This window comes from Lupinus angustifolius, chromosome LG09, assembly GCF_001865875.1.
Source record: "Lupinus angustifolius cultivar Tanjil chromosome LG09, LupAngTanjil_v1.0, whole genome shotgun sequence".
In the NCBI taxonomy this organism is placed as follows: Eukaryota; Viridiplantae; Streptophyta; class Magnoliopsida; order Fabales; family Fabaceae; genus Lupinus; species Lupinus angustifolius.
This window is the reverse complement of record NC_032017.1, coordinates 18,350,256-18,365,160: the sequence shown is the minus strand read 5'-3', so window position 1 is coordinate 18,365,160 and position 14,905 is coordinate 18,350,256.

The window sequence follows — 14,905 nt, the reverse complement described above, 5'->3', positions numbered from 1 at the left end:
CTCTAATATGGCAATTCAAAGAAGATTGACCTTTTCTTCCACCTACTTCTAACAATTTCTTTTGCAAAAGGTTTATCAAAGTTAGTATTCAAACCCTTTAGCTTTTGAAATAATTGGTCACCTGTCAACGACAAAGTAGCACGACCTTCTTCATTGTTTTCATCAAATGCTTTTCTCCATCGTTGATAGTGATGATCTGAAGGCAAAAATCTACGATGGTCATGAAAGACATTTTTCTTATAGTGTTCCAACCTCATTGAATGAGTATTGTCTTCACATACAGGACATGCAAAATGTCTTTTTGTACTATATCTAGATAGATTACCATATACATGGAAATCACTGATTGTATCGAACAACAAAACCCTCAAGTTGAAGCTTTCTTCCATTCACACATCATATACATTTATGAATGTCTCCCACATTTGCTTCAAGTCTTCAATTAATAAAGTCAAATATATGTCTATGTCATTTCCTGGTTGTTTAGGTCCAGAAATTAACATAGATATTATGCATAGAGAATGAGGTAGGTTGTATATCACCAACATCACTGGCTATGTACTGTGGAAGCAACTTTACACTATGTGGGTTAATTCCATCTGTTGGCAATGCCAGGCGTAGATTTCTTGATTATTGGCCAAAACTAGGATAGTCGTGATCAATTTTTCTCCATTGAGGAGAATATGCAGGATGTCGAAGCTTGCCATCTTTACTTATTTCTTCATCATGCCATCCCAACTTCTTTACATCTTTGGCATTGCTAAACATATGCTTGAATCTTGCTTTGATGGGAAAATACCATACAACTTTTTTGGGAATTGAGTCTTCCTTCTTATATCGTGATGCATTACATTTAGGACAAAACTATAATGAAACATACTCATTAAAAAAATAAGATTACTCATTAAAAAATAAGATGCAATCATTTTCACAAGCATGTATCTTAGTGTAGTCTATGCCTATGGAGCGTAACATTTGTTTTGCATCATAGGTTCGAGAATGGAGCACATTATCTTCCGGCAATATATCCTTCAGAGGTGCAAGCAAGTCGTTGAAACTCCTATCGGTCCATCCATTAACAGATTTCAACTTATACAACCTTGACACCGGTGTCAATCTTGTGAATTTAGTACATACATCATATAATGATTTCTCAGCACCACTTATCAACCGCTGAAACATCTCAGGATAATCCTGAAGATCCTCTTCGACAATGTTTGTCATTTCCTCAAAATGATCGTCTTCATATGCATTTGTGTAGTTGTCTTTCATATGCATCTCATCATCACAATCCATAACATCTCTCGTCTCACCATGTCTTGTCCAACATGGGTAACATTGATCAATACTATGACACACTGAATGACCTTTTAACTCATTTGGAGTAATTCGGTTTGAGTAACAACATCTTAAGCAAGGACATACAATTCTATTAAATGGTTTCACTCATTCTTCATACTCTTTCTTCAATCGATTGACACTCATCCATTTTCTATTAACAAAAATATAATGAGCGTAAATCCCTAAAGCTTAGAGTTAAGCTCACCAAGCAGAGCAAATGAATTATTATGATCGAAACCCTAACTCATAATGTAATCTAAATGAGTCAGAAACCCCAACTCAATACAAGATAAATGAGTTAAATCACTTTCACATTTTTATAAGAAAAATATTTATAACTCAATACAAGCTAAATATAATGTACTTAAAAAGACAAATAACTATAATAAAAACTCATTTTCAATTCGGTGTTGAATGTGTGAATGATGATTTTGAGGTTAAACGAGTGAAGGATTTTTGAAATCGGTGTTGAATGATTTTCGTGTTGAATGAGGGAATGATTTTCGGTGTTGAATGAGTGAATGATTTTGAGGTTGAATGATTTTCGAGGTCGATTTTGAGGGTAAATGTGTTTCGCTGCTAATGATGACTATTTATCCATGAGGTCATGGGTTCGAGTCGCAGGAGGCTCCCCTTTGTGGGGAATAAAATACTGCAGGGGTATTTAAGTTGGTGGTAGCGACTCATGTGAATAATGATTATTTATCCCTGAGGTCATTGGTTGGAGTCGCGGGAGGCTCCCCTTTGTAGGGAATAAAATACTGCAGGAGTATTTAAGCTGGTGTGTGACACACTCAGTGTATTCATGGGCCTGGGAGGTCACATGTCAGGACTGAGGTATTACAATTTTAATTTTTGAGGGTCTGATAGTATCTTCAACAGCGCATAATTATGATGTTGCTATCAATGATATATAATCAACAGCACAACCTATAGGCAACGCTGTGGAAAAACTCTCCATTCAAATATGAAGTTAAGTGTTCCACAATGCAATCTTAAGGAAACGATATGAAAGATATAATAATTTTTTTACTAATTCATTTTTTTAATGAAATTCAAAATAGTAATTGCGTTATGACATTCGATTAATGACAACTAATTAAATATATAGAACAATAAATAACATTCAAACAATTAATCGATTAAGCTATGTGTTAAGCGATTAAGTGCATATGAAATAATTTTGATCATATCGACAACGCTTCTTACCGTATGCATTGTTGTAAAGCTAAAAGAGAATGAATGAGAGATAAGTATTCAACATTGTTTTTTGTTCATACGATGTTGAATTCAACGAAAGCAACATCGCTTTTTTGAGAATACGCTGTTGAATTCAACGTAATCAACAACGCATTGTTAAAAAAGCGATGTTGTATGGGTATAACAAGAGTGCAATAATACAAAAGCGTTGTCGAAGACCATTATTCCTACTTTTACGAAGTTACGCACATAACATAAAATATCCTGATGCATACAGAAACAGAACATAACAACAAAATGAATGCATATAAAAACACCAAATGGCAACTATATCAACACAACTGAATTTCAACTGAATTTATTTATTGAACATTAATTACACTATTTACATAAACATATATTACATAGACCAAATCATATACATTACATTGAATATTAATTGAATTCCCTAAGCTACAATCTGTGCATAACTAAACTAAGTACAAACTTTGACCATTGTTCTCTAATCTGGTTGACTTGGTCATCTATATATGATTTGCCAACAAACTTGATTTCATTAGTTGGTCAATGCTGAATGATCTCCTTCATGAATTTCAGCACGTAATAGCTGCAATCTACCTCGTTTGTTTGGCAAGTGGTCTACAATTAAAATGAAGTAAACATATAAACATAACATTAGTTGACCATTACACATATAATTGTTTGAGATGATTTGTGGCAATACCTGTATACGAGTCCACTTGATTTTGTTGAGATTTGTTAACTTGTTTCTACCACGATTATTCAATTTGTAAACTTTCACCACACTAAACAATAGAAAATGTATTTAATTAATAAACAACTAGGAAAGTGAAAGTGTAACTAAAAGTTTAAATGAGTAGTCCACTTACTTAGAATATATCTCTTTCATAACGACATAGTTGTTCATATCACCACGTGCTAATGGGTCAAAGTAGTATATTTCTTCATTGACCCGATTGATGGCAACCAAAACCCAATGTTGTCTAACAAAACATATGTACATGGTTAGGAAATGTTAAGCACAACAAACATACTAAAGAAAGAAATATAAAAGACAATTACAAAATGCCCACTCGGTATTAAAAGGTGCAAGAAATAAATCTGCATTTTCTTTATGATGAATGAGATTATCTGTAATTCGTTCTGTTTTTTTCCCAATCTCATTTTTTTCGTGTGACATCAAAACAGTAAGATGTGGGGATATGAACATCACATTTTTCTTATTTACCTTAATAAAAATTTCATACAAGTACCTAATATATATAACACAAATGTTAGTTAATTATAACATACCGTCATGCAAAAGTGAGAAGTTAAGAAAACATAATTTACCTCATATATATACATACAACAGTTGCACCTATACAATCACGTTTATATACATCTCGGACTTCACTCATGCCAACGTATTCATCAACATTATCCCTGTAGACTTCCTTGGGAATTGATATAATTATCATATCATCTCCAATCTTCTGTACATATTCCATCAACGGAGTACAATAATTGGTAGTCTTCTTGGAGCTCACATCCCCCAGTAGATGACTTTGAGCTCACATCCCCAGAAGATGGCTTTGCCTTTGGGTGCTACTGGGGTGGAATGTACATTTTCCGGAAATATTCAATAAAAACATATCAATTATAGATCAATATATATAATTTGAGTGAGCGTAAGGTGAAAAATCATACCTTAGGAGAAATTACTTCAACAAGGTCTACTGGCCAAACCACAACTTCAACAAGGAATTACTTCATTGACGGTTGAAGGAACAATGACAGCATTACTAGTTAGTCGTTGCCACTCAACTTCCTTCGCCTTCATTGATTGCTCAAATTCATTGGACCGTTGCATGAGACCATCTAGTTAATTTTAAACCTGACTCATTTGAGCTTTGGTTGCACGCTTTGGATGGGGTATAAATATCCGCTGGCTAACCCCAAATCCTGCACCTCAGATACGGTGAGAGTAGATAGACAATCCTAATGCCTTGTCAAGTATTATGCGACTATCCGGGTTTGTTTCCTTTTCTTTTAGGGCAACCTGACAAATCAAGAAAAAACATAATGTTAATTAATTACATTTTGATAAATAAAGTATGGAAATTAAGTATAATTAAAAAATATGGACACTTACAGCACATCTTGTCGCTTCTTGAACTTCCTCATTGTCGATGACATCGTCCTTTTTCTTACAGGCATCCACCCATAGAACATCGAGTTCTAATCCATGTGGAGTCATTGATGTATCGCTTTTATTCTCTAACTAACAAAATATAACCAATAATAATGTAATTAAAATTATATGCATACAAAACATAACCAATAATGTACAAATTAACAACACTTACAATTCTTTCCTCAATTCCTCTATACCCGCTCGAGAAGCTCAATATGGATATAAAAGCTTGGATGCCCTTTTGCGGTTTTCATTACTTAATTTCTGAAATAATAAACAATATTAGTATCAACAATCATATACAAAAACATATATACAAAAGTCAATATAAAGAATATAATTTTACCAAGAAAGACTCGTCTTTTTTTTATAGGGTGACAAAAGTCTTCCAATCCTCTTCATCAACGACATTTGCATATTTAGTTGGAGGTTTTAGGTTGACATTGCCATCAGCATCTCTGATTAATTTTCTGACATCAGTTTGGAATTGTCGGAGAGTCTTGTCAGCCGATTTAAGGATATAATTCTTATATTCTTCACCAACATGAAAAACACATATACGTTATATATTGCATTCTACGTACATTGCATGAAAACATAACACATATACGTACATTGCATGAAAACACAAAACCTGAAAACATAAACTTACTGTTATTTCATTCCAAATACGCTCTTTCACGACATTCCCTATATCACTCCATCTATTGAAGGTTAGCTTCACATTCCACCTAACAACAACACCAACGTAGCTTACTAATGCATTGCCACCCTTCGAGTTTAATGGTTGGCTTTTAGAGTTCCATTGAACTTTTATCTTCACATCTTTACTTCTTGACCGAATGACATTCTTCATGGAAGTCATTCCACGTGGAGGTCGTTTTTGATAAACGATTTGTTTGTCTTGTGGATTCGGTGTAGCTTTATGGATTCGGTGTAGCTTTATGGATTCGGTGTAGCTTTGTCACCACTGTGAGATACATGATCGCCACTTTGGGAAGTTATTGGTGAAGCGTTTTCAGTTTATGATAGTATGAGGGTTTATGAGAGTATGAGGACTTGCTGAGAGTGTGACGATTTCTTTTCGAGTAAGTTTGAGAGCATAGAGGAAACAATTCATGTTTTAGATATTTAAACTGTAATAACCATTTAACAACGCATATTAACAGTAGCATTATTGTGTTGACCTCTCCAATAACGCATATTAGCGGTAGCATTATTGTATTGACATTTTAAACAACACATATTAACGATGGCGATGTTGTTGTGTATCCAACTGTACACTACTCATTTTATAAATACGACCTCTTTCATAGCGCATATTTAACATAGCGTTGTTGTATTAACATCTTCAACAATGTTGTTGCGTACCCAGCTCTTTACTACTTATTTTCATTAACACATCAACAGTGCTATTGAGATATAGCGGTGTTGATTATAATCTAAATGACAACGCTATCTGAATTATGCGTTGTTGAATATAACATTTTTCAAATTAACAGCGTATTCGTAGTTATGCGTTTTTAAATTAACATTTTACATAAATGTAAAATATTTATACAACATGAATTTACTTAAATTAACATGAAGTTGTCATGAAGTAGATTATTACTATATAATTGTGTTTATTAATACGAAACTGAATAAAATATTAAGCATTACATTTTGTTAATTTGTTTCTGTATTTATTAAGTATTGATAATTTGTTTATTGTGTTTATTAATAAGGAACAGTGCAAAAGTATTAAAAAGAATAATCACCCAAATAATTAACAAAAAACAGAAATTAACATCCAAAATAATTGTTTTATTATTCATCAAGAGAGGCAAAATACATTATAATGAACTAAATGATTTGGTATATGCGAATATAATGAACTAAATGATTTGGTAGAAGAGAAAATAACTTTTCCACAATTTTTTCCTCGACTCATCTACACAAATCTTGTATAACAGTTCATTGATTTTCTTTTAAAATCTAGGTCATTTTGACATGAAGTAAATCAATGAACTCAATGAATTGTTGGAGATGATGAAGAAAAATAATTGGAAGAGATCAATAAAAATTGAAAGAGCTCAATGAACTAAATAATTTATTCCCATTTTCCTTTTATTTACTTTCAATTGCAAATCTTCATCTCACGCAAATCTTGTATGACAATCACCTTCCTTCTGAAACAGAAACACAATTTTGTCCTCGACTCCTTTATACAAATCTGGGTGTTTTTTCTCTTTTCACTCTTTGAAGTTTGCTATCTTTTTTACTACTTTGTGTTTTTTTCCTCCTATCTTCATGAACATACTCTTATAGAAACACATACTCTTAGGCTTTTAGCTTACTGATGAATTAAAACATTGAGTGAACCACAATATTTATAGATGAGCAATTATTAATATTTCAACAAACGTAGAGATGTATAACCACTCAACCCTTAATATTTTAACAACCAAGAAACAGATAACAACTCAACCATTAATATTTCAACATTCAAGAAACGCATAATCACTCAATCATTACTATTTCAACAAACGAAGAGACGCATTACTACTCTACCATTAATTTCTCGGACGCTTGAAAAGTCGTTAAACATTAACAGCGCATAATTAAACAAGCGCGATTACTATATCATCTTCAACAATGTTGGCTTAAATATGCATTGTTGCACTATCAAATGCGCTGTTAAAAATAAATCATTCAAGTCAGCGCTAACGTCACTGATGTTCAACAGCGTATTGTCAAGAATGCGTTGTTGAAGTTACACAAATTGACAGCGCATGCTTTATTATGCGTTGTTTATGTTCTTCCGCCTCATTTTTAACAGTATTGTTCAAAATTGTGTTGTTGAATGACTATTGTTTATTACAATATCATGCGTAGTACTTCCTTAAGTGTGTGAGAGAAAATCATTCGTGAGGTTGTGTCCATCATAACATTCTTTGTTGAAATTATTTAATCTCTATAGTGATATGAAAAGTTCATCATCAAACTATTGGAGAAGAAGTTTTCAATTACATGTTTCTACCAATTATTTCATCATTGTTAATATATCACATTGCAATTCCTAAATGATTGGATTTCATTTATGCCTTATAAATGGAAAAGGGTTTGTTGTAAAAAATAAGATTCATATTGGAGACCCATAGGCCTATATATGATAATAGATATTTATAATACTTTTATTAACACCTTTTATTCTATCTTTAAGCATGTTTTAGTCTTTTTAAATATAAAAGTTTCCTCATATTTTGTATTTAACCAAACAAGATAAATATGGAAGAAAATATTTTTTATCTTAAATTTCATTTCAGTCATGTCAAATAATATAAAGATATAGTCTTTTCTCTTTATTATCTCTCATCTCTTTATCTTTTCTCAATTTTTTCGCTCAATCAAAGCAAATGATTTTTTTTTCAAATTATCTCTTGCAGCTTCATTTCCACCTTACGGATCCAAACCACACTTCTGTAAATCAATAGGACTACTGAATTATTCTAACGTCCAAAACAGAAATAATTAAAGCTAATAATCTGCTAGAGATGCATTATACACATTTGGCATAACAACGTGTTTCCAATAAAATTGAGTGTGTGAGGAAAACTTTGCAAGAATGTTGAGCAATTCACTTATAGTATCACTTCAATGATTTAACAGAATAATTATGTTAGCATTTCTTGAAAGTTAGTGTTATGTCAATTTGGAAGCTTACATATAATCAAGAGATTTAATATGTATATAGTTTAGGTGTTTCCTTCACTTATTATTTCTAATTTTTCTTTAATGTAGTTTCCGATTTAGATAGGCTATTAAAGTAAAATTGTATTAAATTTTATATCATTTAATGATTTTTTACCTTAAACATCAAAATAATAGAAATTAAGAGAGTAATAGATGTGGACTTTAGAAGTTAAAGTCCAATACTTTTTAAAAGTAGTAAAATTATATTTTTTTTTATCTCCAATTAAAAGGTTTAAAATGATTAAGTATTTTCATTTAATCATATATATATATATATATATATATATATATATATATATAGAAATGTAATATAACAATATTGAAATTTGATAGGACTAAAATGCTCCTTTTAATCTAATGATACTTCTCAAAATTAACCACCTTAATTTCTCACCATGATAAATTCGCAATGAGCTTTATAATTTTGCTTTGGTGTATGCAGTAGGAGTAACAAATGTAGGGAGATAAAAAATGGATGTGACAAATTGATAAAAAGGGCATTATTAAAATAAATAAATATATTTTATATTTGAATTTTTAAAACATGAAACAAAAATTACACACAAAAAATATCAACCTTCCAAAAATCACAGTTAAGTTAGAGACACACTGTAGAATGGTTATAGTTAGTGCACATTGTAGCCCTAAATTGAGAGAAAGAAACCTGAGTGAGAAAAACGAGGAGAAATGATTAACACACTATCCTAGACTTAAAAACCAGCTATTGATTTATCAATTCCAAGACCAAGAAGAAGCCGAACCTAGAAAAAATGTAGGGAATGGATTGGGCTATGTTCGTAGGGTTTGTATAAACAAAGACAGCTTCTAATGGTTTTTTCTGGGGCCCTTACATACTTTCCTAGAGTGATTGCTTCTATTTGGGGATTGAAGCCGTAAAGGGCTTTTGTGAGTACAATCGGGAAGAGTTATCGAATAAAAAATGATATATTCTTCTATTATATTATTTTACTAATTTTTATATTCACAAAAGGTAACATATACTATGATATGATAATTTAATTCTCTCAAATTATTTGTTATAATGTGAAACTTGATAGAATAATTTAGTAGAAAGAGTAAAAATTAGAGATGAGAAAGTAAAAAATATATAGGAGTGCTAGAAGAGAGGAGGCAAAAGGGAAACGATAAATGGGGTATGGTTTGTTGTTAGTGATAAGAATAGAAGGAAAGTAGTGGCAGAGGGTTGTCTAACTCACCATTTCCCAATAAAAATATGATGATGATTATAGATTTTATTTGTTGCAAGACAAAAGGTACACTTTCTCTGCACCTACCTGCTCTCTGGCGGCGTATTCTCACTTCAACCTAAACCCCTTCCTCCATCACTTCTCCGTAGCTTCAAATTATGAACAAAACAGTAAATATTAATCATTAAATTAAAAAAAAAAAATTGATACAATATATTAATCGTGTAAATATTTATATTATTTATGCATAGATATTAAACTTTTAAGTTACATATCTACATTTATATCTATACTATCTATAAAAAATATATCAACTTAGTTTTACGTTCTTGTTTTGTCATTAATATTTTTTTAATTGTTGGGTTTATTCAAGTGTGAAGTCCCACATTGGATATGTAGGGAGGAGTGAAAGCCTTTATAAGAAGGAAAGACCCATGGAACTAATGCCTTAAGGTTTTGGTTAAAGACGTGGTGTCTTACTTGTGACTCTTCACTCTTCCCATGCCCATGTAACAATGGAACTCCCCGGTGGTTGGAGGCTCCCCGGTAGCAGTCCGGTCCAACAAGTGGTATCAGAGCCGATGGTTCGGCTGGGACATGGTGGACTCAAGGGGGAGCGGACCAGAAAGTGTGTGGTACCCACACTTGAGGGGGAGATTGTTGGGTTTATTCAAGTGTGAGTGTGAAGTCCCACATTGGATATGTAGGGAGGAGTGAAAGCCTTTATAAGAAGGAAAGACCCATGGAACTAATGCCTTAAGGTTTTGGTTAAAGACGTGGTGTCTTACTTGTGACTCTTCACTCTTCCCATGCCCATGTAACAATGGAACTCCCCGGTGGTTGGAGGCTCCCCGGTAGCAGTCCGGTCCAACAAGTGGTATCAGAGCCGATGGTTCGGCTGGGACATGGTGGACTCAAGGGGGAGCGGACCAGAAAGTGTGTGGTACCCACACTTGAGGGGGAGATTGTTGGGTTTATTCAAGTGTGAGTGTGAAGTCCCACATTGGATATGTAGGGAGGAGTGAAAGCCTTTATAAGAAGGAAAGACCCATGGAACTAATGCCTTAAGGTTTTGGTTAAAGACGTGGTGTCTTACTTGTGACTCTTCACTCTTCCCATGCCCATGTAACAATGGAACTCCCCGGTGGTTGGAGGCTCCCCGGTAGCAGTCCGGTCCAACATTAATTTATACAGAAAACTATATAACATTGTATATTCTAAAAAAGTAAATATTTATTCCAGTACTTCTTATTTTTCTACCTTACCAATTTAGTCTCTTAAAATTGAAAAACTCAAATTACTCTTTTAAGTCATGCTAAAAATAACAAATTTGACCAATCTTTAATTTTTTTAATATCATTTAGAATTTCTCAATTTTTAAAGAACCAAACTAATAAGATTAAAAAATATGAGAGATTAAAATGAGATTTACTAAAATATATAGTAGAAAGTATAGTATACACAAAGAAAGAAAACATTCTAAATTCTCTATGATTGAATATACAAAAATTAAATACTTAATATTATAAAATAAGAATGCGAGCATATATATTAAAGTATCTATTAACACTAGTGATAATACATTATAAATAAGATACCTAAGTTATGTGATTTACTTAATTTAAAAAAATAAAAAATAAAACTTTATGTTAAGAAGTAAAACATTTGAGATAGTTTTTGAATATTAATATTGAATATAGTTGTGAATTAAAGTGGAAATGAAAATTATCTATAGATATAAGTAATTCAAATAAGAACAAATTTTAATATGAAAAATAAAAATAACTAATTTATCATTATATCTTATTTTTAAATAATTATATGATTATCAACTTAACAAACTTTTAATCTTATTTGTCTGCAGTTCTATGATAATGCTTTTACTTTAATCATAATTTTATGTGAGAAACGCTTTTAATCTACAATTGTATGCTAATGTTTTTCATAATTTTTATGTGAGAAATGCTTTGAATCTACAATTGTATGATAATGCTTAATTTAGTCTTAATTCTTATGTGAGAAATGCTTGCTTTATTCACTGTTGTGTATACAATTGATTCAACTAATAACTCAGAAGTGGATGGGGTTCAAGTTTAACTTCTTTAACTACAACTCATTTAGCCTTTGTTTGGTAGAGTGTAAATAGAAGAGAAATAGAATGAGAAAGGAAAAGTAAAAGAGAAATAGGGTTTTTCTCTCCTTTGGTTTAGGGGAAAGAATGAGAATGGAGTGAGGTTTATGAGATTTCTTTCTCCTCTAAAGTGAGGTGAAAATGAGAGGGGAAATGAGACTAGAATATGTTGTTACAAACTGTATTCTTAATCATGTTTCAGACCAATGATATTGAGAAAAATAATAATTAATATTTAATTTCTTAATTGACATGACATGTTTTCATATATATAGGATATAGTTTAGGAAATAATTTGGGACAACGGATTCTTGTCGGGGAAGAGTGAAGATAAAAAATCATTTCTTTCGCTTTCTTTTATATATAACCAAACAACATTAAAACTCATTCTATTTCTCATATTTTTTTCTATCTTCATTCTCTCTTACATATTTCTTTATTCTTACTTTATTCTCTACAACACAAGGAATTATTAATTAAGAAACCAAGTTTATCAAAATAAATAATGAATCGTGTTTTAAAGACATGTCGATCGAGTTGGCTGTCCCTAATTGCACATATTAAAAATAAAATCAGTTGTGATAAAGTGCATGCATAACTACTTAAAGATAAAAATTAAAATAATTTGCTAAGTATATTTTATATTCCTATAAAAAGGAGAGGGGTTTATCTTCTTGGGATTTTTTGAACACTTCCAAGGATTTTGTTTCAGTTTAATTTTAATATCGACCATTTCCCCAAAATAAAAGTTTGCCTGTTCAAAAGAAAAGGCAAAAAAGCAAAAAGTCTCTATCAAAATCAATCACACTCAACTAGATCTCTATCGAAGAACTTTGCTTTTAAAACAAAAACATAAACAGAAATGGAGGATCGTTGTTGGTGCAATCATGTATTGCCATTATATTACTCGTCACTAAATACATCAAATTAAAATAAATTGAAAAACGTTACAACTACGACATTGTCTAGGGCTCTTCGCTCATGTAAAGCAAGAAAATTATATTCATAAATTAAAATTAAAGATGGGTTAATATTTTTACTACTTTGCACTCAATATCCGTCGACGTATTAATTGACCTTTCCTCTCCTATTATGCCTTCAACCACTAAATATTCTTTTCATTTAATTTCAATTATTTCTTCTAGCTCTACCATGTCTAACAACACAAATTAAAATGGATATTGAGAAACAAACACAATTAAGAACACAAATCTCAACAAAATTTGAGTAAATTTGTCGTCACATGCAAATTATGTTCTGAAAGTTCTACAATACAACCATCATATAAATCATTACGAAAACTAAAGTATTCTTCAAAAAACTTAACTAGCATTCTTAAAACTGGTGGACCAGTAGAAATTAGAGATAAGGTAAACTGTGCTTAAAAAGAAATTGAATGTTTTTCATTAAAATATGCTGAATTGAGATTTTCACACTACTTTTTTGTTTTCATTTTAATTCCAGTTTAGGATACTGATGTGACTAAACATGTGGAGCGATATTAAAACTAAAATAATGAACTAAAACGGTGATTAAAAAGATCTATTCAAAGAACCTTATATAAATACCGAGTACATTCTTATCAACCTTAAATGTTTAATAACTTTTCAAGGAAAAAAATATCAAACACGTGAAATAGCTGAACATCATAACATGAACTAAAGAACCCTAAGCCACCATGATATCTAACATTAAGAAGCAAATGCAAACACTAAATGATTAACCGTGGTAATATCTAAGGGATTATAAATCCATCAAAGTCATTCTATGGAGCAATTCCCAAACCCATGTTTCCAATTCACCCCAGATAGTATTAATCAGTTCTAGGGAGAGAATGAAAACACGAGAAGGTATCTCTAAACATAAAGCTAAGAACCCTAATAATTATTTTTACAGTACACTTGGAAAGAAAGAAACCTAAGCTTACTAATGTATACTACATTATCAATCACCACTTCAAAGATGAAGATCTGAACCAAGAAAAACCAAACACCTTCAGGTTCTTCGAGGCAAACCCCAGATATGTTTTCCCACGGTGGTTCCCACCACTTGGGAATTGAATCCGTCACGATGTTCCCAGAACACGAAAGGAAGAAAATCACTTCGCTTGCAACGGAATACTTTTTCACGGAATTTTCGTATCAAAGCCTCTACACCCTGATTATTTCACACCAATAACAGAATCAAAGGAGATAAAATTGGGAAAACGGAAGTTATGTGAACCACATTTTTTGATGACAATGTTAGGAAAAATTATGAACAAGTACATGATATGGGAGCAAAACCTGATATTGTGCTGCGTTTATCTCACATGTTTTGCGGTTTGTGGTGACGTTCCAAACAAAACCATTAAATCGCATATAGAATTTAAATGCAGCAGAGGGAGAGGTGAAGTTCACAAAGGCATATCCCAAATTGGATAACTTTTTCTCTATCGCATGTTTTCTGATATAATATGAACCAAATAAATGATTATTAGACAAATCAGAGTAAATCAAAGGAAAAAATGGTTCCTAAAATTTCAACCTGAAGTCCATAGGCAAATAGAGGAAATCGAACTTGGAATAAGCAGCAACATTTTCAGCGTTCTTGTTTAGCTCGAAACAGTGCTCATCTAGTATTTTCAACAAATCACAGAACCTAAGAATTATGAAGAGTAGATAAGCCATGTTCAGAACTTTACTAAGCAAAATCTCACATAGTCACATGACACATACTAATGGTATATCATGCACGAATGTAAGACTAATGTGGCATTATTGAAAACAAAGATGTCAAAGCATATGAAAGGAGGGTTAGAGAGAGAGAGTGTGTGGTTACGTGAACTGATTAGGGATATTACGAATCATAACAGTGGTTATGCTGGATTTCTCAATGGTTGTAGGAAATGGAATCACATTTCCACGAGTTGCACAACCATCATTATATGGAAGTTTTCCCTTGCTTGTTGTTGGTCTTGTTCCCTTCATCCTCCATTCATACTTAGCCCTATTCCTTCCACTCCTCGTTATATTTTGGTTGGTAGATTCAGCAGAAACATGTTGGTTATGAAGTGTATTGGGAGGGTAAAACGGTTGAGCGTTAGGGTTAAGA